Source organism: Thunnus thynnus, chromosome 9 (assembly GCF_963924715.1).
Source record: "Thunnus thynnus chromosome 9, fThuThy2.1, whole genome shotgun sequence".
Lineage (NCBI taxonomy): Eukaryota > Metazoa > Chordata > Actinopteri > Scombriformes > Scombridae > Thunnus > Thunnus thynnus.
Genome location: NC_089525.1, coordinates 963,726 through 970,455, shown reverse-complemented (window position 1 = coordinate 970,455; position 6,730 = coordinate 963,726). Strand labels below are relative to the sequence as shown.

The 6,730-nt window shown below is 39.9% G+C and overlaps 1 pseudogene; it reads left to right on the top strand.

Moving 5' to 3' along the window:
- Nucleotides 1-475: 475 nt before the first annotated feature.
- LOC137188857 (olfactory receptor 8J2-like) lies at nucleotides 476-1,327 on the top strand (annotated as a pseudogene).
- Nucleotides 1,328-6,730: the final 5,403 nt, after the last annotated feature.

Below are 6,730 nucleotides of genomic sequence, written 5' to 3'. Positions count from 1 at the left end.
AATATAATTGCAATTTTCTAAGGGTGAAACATGTTATGGACTGTGAATTTCCCTTTAAATGGCTGACAGAGTATTGTGTTTAAGCGATGAGTAACAGTGAATTCTTTAGTAATTAACATCTCCCCTCTGAGTTTCATATCATCTCCACTTTTCATTCATCACTTTGGAAAAATTATACATCTCAACCAGAGAACTGGGGGCAGTCCTGCAGCTGCACATGAAACATTGCATGTTACCATCATGAAAAATGTATCATTTTGTCGTCATGGTGGAACTATTTTGCATCAAATGTGGTCTGACACACTTTGGGCTCATTGCAAACAGAACAACGTACATGAAGTTTGGGAAAGGATGGGCAGACAGAGAACAGGATGCCCATTTTTTCCTCTCACAAATTAGGTTGTGTTGACTCAGTTTCCTGTCTGTACAGTATTAATATTACTTTGTATAAACTGATAAACTGTAGAATCTGATGATGGATAATGTGTCAGTAATTACTGTATTTACTCTGTCAGGGTTAAATGGCACAACAAACTACAGTCATTCTCTTTGCTCTCACTTTGCTGTGTTACTGTGTGATTGGACTGTTAAATGTGACCATTATTTGATGACCATTACAGATAAAAGCCTTTCTGAACCCATATACACTTTCCTCTGTAATCTGTGCATCAATAGGTTTTATGGGACAGCAGCTTTTACCCAAAATTTCTCATGGATCTTCTGCTGTCCACTCATGACATCTCTTATGCTGGATGTTGGATGTTTTCTGCAAGGTTTTGTTATACACTCATCCAAATGTGCTGATTTGTCTGTTCCAGCTGTAATTGCCTATGACAGATATATGGCTATATGTGACCTCTGGTGTATCACTTTGTGATGATTAAACAAAGAATTTGTTAACTGGTAACAGTAGCTTGTTCTGTTGCTATAGCAAGCATTGTTTTTTTCCAGCTTTTAATTATATTTTTGATTTTGGTTATTTCTACTGTTTGGTCAAATATATATCTGATCAGAACATGTCTTATATCCAAAGACAATAGAAGAATGTTTATGCAGACAACCCTGCCACATTTGTTCTGTTTAATTATTATTGTTGTGCTTGCTTTTTGATTTGTTGTACATGCGATTTGGCGTCGAGCAGTTGTCACAAACTGCCCAGAATTTTATGGCGATTGAATTTCTCCTTATTTTTCAAATCCTCAATCCCCTTATATGTGGTTTCAAACTGACATATATAAGTAACAGAATTATACAATTTATACATTATTATTCATACATCTCTAGACTAGTAATGGTTAACATCATTGTTTGGCAGCTGGGATACTAGGGGTTGAATCCCTGTCAGGGAATATGGAGGGCAACAATTGGACTAGGGACAAGTGACAAAAATAGTGATTAGTATGCTACATAAGTGAGGAGAATGAAAGGTAGAGTGGGTGAATGACATCAGTCAGGGAACCTGGTTTAACCTGGTTGACACCTCCAGGAGAATGGAGTATGGCTTATACTGCTTTAAACAATAATCCCCCCTCCCCCAAACATATGATTTATTACATTCGGCATTGCTACACATGCCATATGTGATAAATCAATCCATGTGATCTCAGATTAAACTATATACTTTATGAGTACAATGTCATCATCACCAACAGCAATAATGGCCAATAGAACGAAAATAAGACCCAAGTTGTAATAAGAAATTAAAGAATGACCCTTTAAGACTGGAGTGAGGCTAAAACTGTGAATTGGCCTATGTGCATTCTCCCTGCCTCTCTGTTCCAATCTCTCCTGTGTGCATGTGACTGATGAAGTCTTTGTAGTACAATGGTGTTCTTGAAATCTCATTGGCCACCCCTTTGGCCACCCCAGATCTGATAGGTCTTTGGTCAAGTTTATCAACACAATAAGGTGGGACAAAAGCTGATCAATCAGTGATGACAACTGATCCGCTGATCTTGGGCCAGTTTACCATTTCCAACAACTATACTAATGGTGGGACTGAGGCAGTGAGAGCTGTCCTATGGTCAGCAGACTTTTGACCTTTAGTAAGAAAAAAGCAGGTCTTGAAATCTGAAGTAGCCCACTTTAGCAGCATGCTACTGGCTGCTGGATGGCAGGGGCACTGGCATTCCAGTGCCAGGTTCCCCTGCTAAGGCTAGCTGTTGTGATTGCTGGAGCTGGATGACAGGGGGCGCTGACATCCTGGTGTTGTTCACTCTGAATGATGTAGGCTGCTGGTGCTGGTGTTGAAAAACCTGAGGGGAGGTGGAGGGCCTTGGAATTCTGGTGTTGGGTGCTCCATCCAAAGTACTAAAGTGAGGTGAGAATGGACAACTGGCAACCCAGTGCAGAATAATGGAAGTTACTAAAGTAATGTTAGATTAGTTTTATTCGTAACTTGCAACCCGTGCAACCCGGTGCTTGTAACAGTGGATGATACTGAAGAGACATTAGATTTATTGTATTACTGACTTGCAACCTGGTGCATGTAACAGCAGATGTTACTGAAGTGACTTTAGATCAGTTTTATTAGTAATTGGCAACCTGGTGCACATAACGATGGAAGTTACAGAAGTGACATTAGATAAATTCTATCTAATCTAATTTGCAACCTGGTGCATGTAACAGCAGACTTTACTGAAGTTAGATTGGATTAGATATATTATTAACCTGCAACCCGGTGCACATACTGATAGGTGTTACTGATGTGATGTTAGATTAGTTGTATTAGTATTTGGCAACCCAGTGTCTTTAATGGCGGATGTTACTGAAGTGACTTTAGATTAGTTGTATAGTTGTATAACTTCCACCCTGATGCACGTAACAGTAGACCTTACTGAGGTGACATTAGATTTGTTTTATTAGTAACTGGCTACCTGGTGCCAGTAGCCATAGATGTTACTAAAGTGATGTTAGATTAGTTGTATTAGTAACTGAAAACCTGGTCCTAGTAGCTAGACATTACTAAAGTAAGATTATAGTTGAATTAGAAACTTGCAACCTAGTGCAGTACCTATAGATTTACTAAAGTGACGTTATAGTTGCATTAGTAATTTGCAACCTGGTGCCAGTGGCTATAGGTTCAATTCAATCCAATTCAATTTTATTTGTTTCAATCAGTAGAGACTCAGTTTCTTATGAAGTAAATGATATTTGTTGAACAAGCATGATAGATGAAGGTGGAAAAGTCTGATGGTGGTGATGGATAGGCATGGATCTTGGCGATGTAGGAAGTGGCTTCTTGTGAACTTGGGCCTGGTGCTGAAGTAACGGAGTGGAGAATGCAAGATGGTGGTCTGGGATGAAGAGGAGAGGAGCGAGCTTCCAGGACACGGCAATGGAGGTGGATGGAGCAGAGGAGGGTTACAACGATTGTTCTGGAATGACAGCTGACAGCGACAGAGAGGGAGACAGATTTTAAAGTTTGACTTTTTTTTGTTTTTGTCAGTACAAGTGCAGCTGCATTCCGGACCAGCTGGAGAGTCTTCAGAGACTTGTTAGGTCAGCCTGATAATAAGGAATTGCAATAATCCAGAAGTAACAAATGCGTGGAGTAGTTTTTCTGCATCTTATTCTTATTGTTCATGTGTCTGTTGTTCTTGTTGTTGTTGCTGTTCTGCTTCTCTGTACAGAGAGTAGTACAGAGAGAAGTTCTTTGTCCAATGCATTTAGAGTGCTATCTCTGTGCTATGATGCACTCTAAATCCTGACTGAAAATCCTCAAACTATTGTTATGTAGAAAGTCATACAACTGATTGGTGACTGCTTTCTCAAGGATCTTAGAGAGAAATGGAAGATTAGATATAGTCTATAGTTGGCTAAAACGCCTGAATCAAGAGTAGGCTTCTTAAGAAGAGGTATAATTACAGCTACTTTAAAGGACTAAAGGACGACTAAAGATGACTAAAGTGACATTATAGTTATATAAGTAACACGCAACCCAGTGCCAGTGACTATGGATGATACTAAAGTGATATTATATTAGTTGTAGTAGTAACTTACAACCCAGTGTAAGTGACGGTTGGCATTAGAGCAGTGACATTAGATTAGCTGTATTAGTAACTAGTAACCTGGTGCATATAACAGCAGACATAACTAGGGTGATGATTGATCAGTTTTAGTAACTGGCAACCAGATGCATGTAATGATAGAAGTTACTAAAGTGACATTAGATTAGTTCTATTAGTAACTTGCAACCCGGTGCATGTAACAGCAGACTTTACTGAAATGATGTTCGATTAGTTGTTTTATGAACTTACAACCCAGTGTGCATAATGATAAATGTTACTGATGTGACGTTAGTTTAGTTGTAATAGTATTTGGCAACCCAGTGCGTGTAATGGCTGACGTTACTGATGTGACTCTAGATAAGTTGTATAGTAACTTGCAATTCCAATGCAGCTAATGGTAGACTTTACTGAAGTGATGTTAGACTAGTTGTATTAGTAACTTGCAACCCGGTGCCAGTAGCCATAGATGTTACTAAAGTGATGTTAGATTAGTTGTATTAGTAACTGGTGCAACCCTGTGCACATAAAGGCAGGCATTAATGAAGTGATGTTGAGAGATTGACTGGGTGATCGGCAACCCGGTGTCTAAAGTCGAAACTGCAAGATGTTTCTAAAGTGTTGCGAGAATAGCTAACGTTTCTCTTCTAAAATGGAATAAGAAATTGGCAACCCTGTGCCACTCACAGAGACCAGACGTATATGGGGGATGGAATAATTAGAGCCTGGTATCCCACTGCCAGTAATGGCTTTGACCTTATCAGGTAAGAAAAGGTTGTTGATGTGAATGAGGGATGATGCAAACCTGTCATCCTGGTGCTGGTGGTTTGTTTATAGGGAAGTTTGTGTAGAGTGAGGAACTTGAGGCTGCTGGAAAAGTTTTGGCGATGTTTGCTGAACAGGGGGAATACAACCTGGTTGGTTGGGGGTGCTGATGATGCAGGCTGGCTGTGGCCGTGGAGGCAGTGGAGGCTCTGTGATGTCATGCTTGCCAACTCTGGTGATGATTGGCTCTTGAGAGGAAGCTGGAGGAGCGGGAGGTTTGGTGATTGTTGTTGAGATGAGTCTGGCTTTATTGTCACTGTGGCTGAAGGGAATGCCTTCCCTTACGAGAATGGTTGGAGGCAGGCGACAGTTCAGTCTCATATTCCGTTTGTGAATGTAAAGACAGCTGGATCAAGAGGAGGGCGCATTGTAGGTTCATGGTGGTGTATAGTATCCCGGACTGTAGAGAGGCAGCTGAGGAGGAGAAAGTTGAATCCTGCTCCTGCGGCTATGCCTGTTGTGTCCATGGTTTTTGGCCATCGCTGACAGAGGGGAGGAGGCCTGAGATCTACCAGGAGATGGAGAGTCACGTTAGGGGAGTGTGAGTGGAGGTGCCTGTGAGCCCGGTATGTGCACCGCTGAGTGCAGTGACTCCGCTGGGACGCTTGTCTGTGGTCTGACTGCTGGAGGAGAACCAGTTTCAAACCTTCATCCGAATCGAACATGTTGATCTGCAGTTTGTGACCCATGGTGAGTTGACTTTTTCAAAATCAAAATTTTGTTAAAGTTTAAGATAATACAATCGTTCGATTAGGCTTGAAGTATGGTTCATCTGTTGAGAATCTGAGACAAACGGCTAATATCTGGTGGTAGCTTGAGCTTGTTTCTGAGAAGGTAGACTGAGATTGCATGCATGTGAAGCGCAGAATACGAGAGCAAAAGAGAAGGAGAGGGTTGGTGATATTTTATAGGAGTGCCGGAAGTGATGCAGTTGAGGTGTATTCCTGCTCCTGAAACTTCGCTAAATAAGCTTCAAAAATGTAAAGACAGGGCAACCCTCAAGAGTAATCAGAGTAAAAAAAAATCTAAAAATAAAAACAATTTACCTTGTTTAATGAAAATTTGTGGAAACTAATGAAATCTAGGGATGCTATACTGCAATTAAAACTAGAAGAGACACTGACATGCTGATTTATAAAGGTTAAGGAACAAAGTTATCCAAGAGCTAAGAGAAGCTAAACCCATTTTTATTTCAATATATTGAATGAGGCAAAAGGCAACAGTAAATTGATCTGGAAAAACATTGATAATCTCACAAGGAGGGACCCAAAATTTTTAGGAGATTTTAAACTCGAAATACAGGGAAAGTTAATCGAAGATGATCATACTGTTGCTCCTGTCTTTAATCATTTTTTCTTGAGTCTGTATATGAGTTAGGGAAAAAAAATACAAAAAGAAAACTAGATATTATTCCTAGAGATGCTACAGGCCAGGTTTTTGAGCTAGAAGAGACTAATGAGTTACAAGTAAACAAAATCATCAGCTCCTTAAAAAGCTCCAAAAGTAGAGATGCTTTCCAATTTGACACCATGTTTGTTAAATCAAACAAAAATATTTTAACTCCCCGTATTGCTCATTTAATTAACTTGTCTTTTGAACACAGATCCTTTCCTGATGACTGGAAATGTGCCATTGTCAGGCCTATTTCTAAATCTGGAGACTGCCTTGAAGCCAGTAACTACAGACCAATAAGTATACTGCCAGTGCTCTAAAACGTTGCTGAGAAAGTTGCCATTAAACAACTGGAAACATTTCCTAATACAAGCAATTTTGGTCTACACTGTATGAAATTTGGCTTTAGAGCAAATCATTCCACCAAAACTGCTACCTTGCACTTAATAGAGCAAATTAAATCAAGACTTGACAAAGGAGGAGTAGTTGGTGCTGTATTTTTAGAT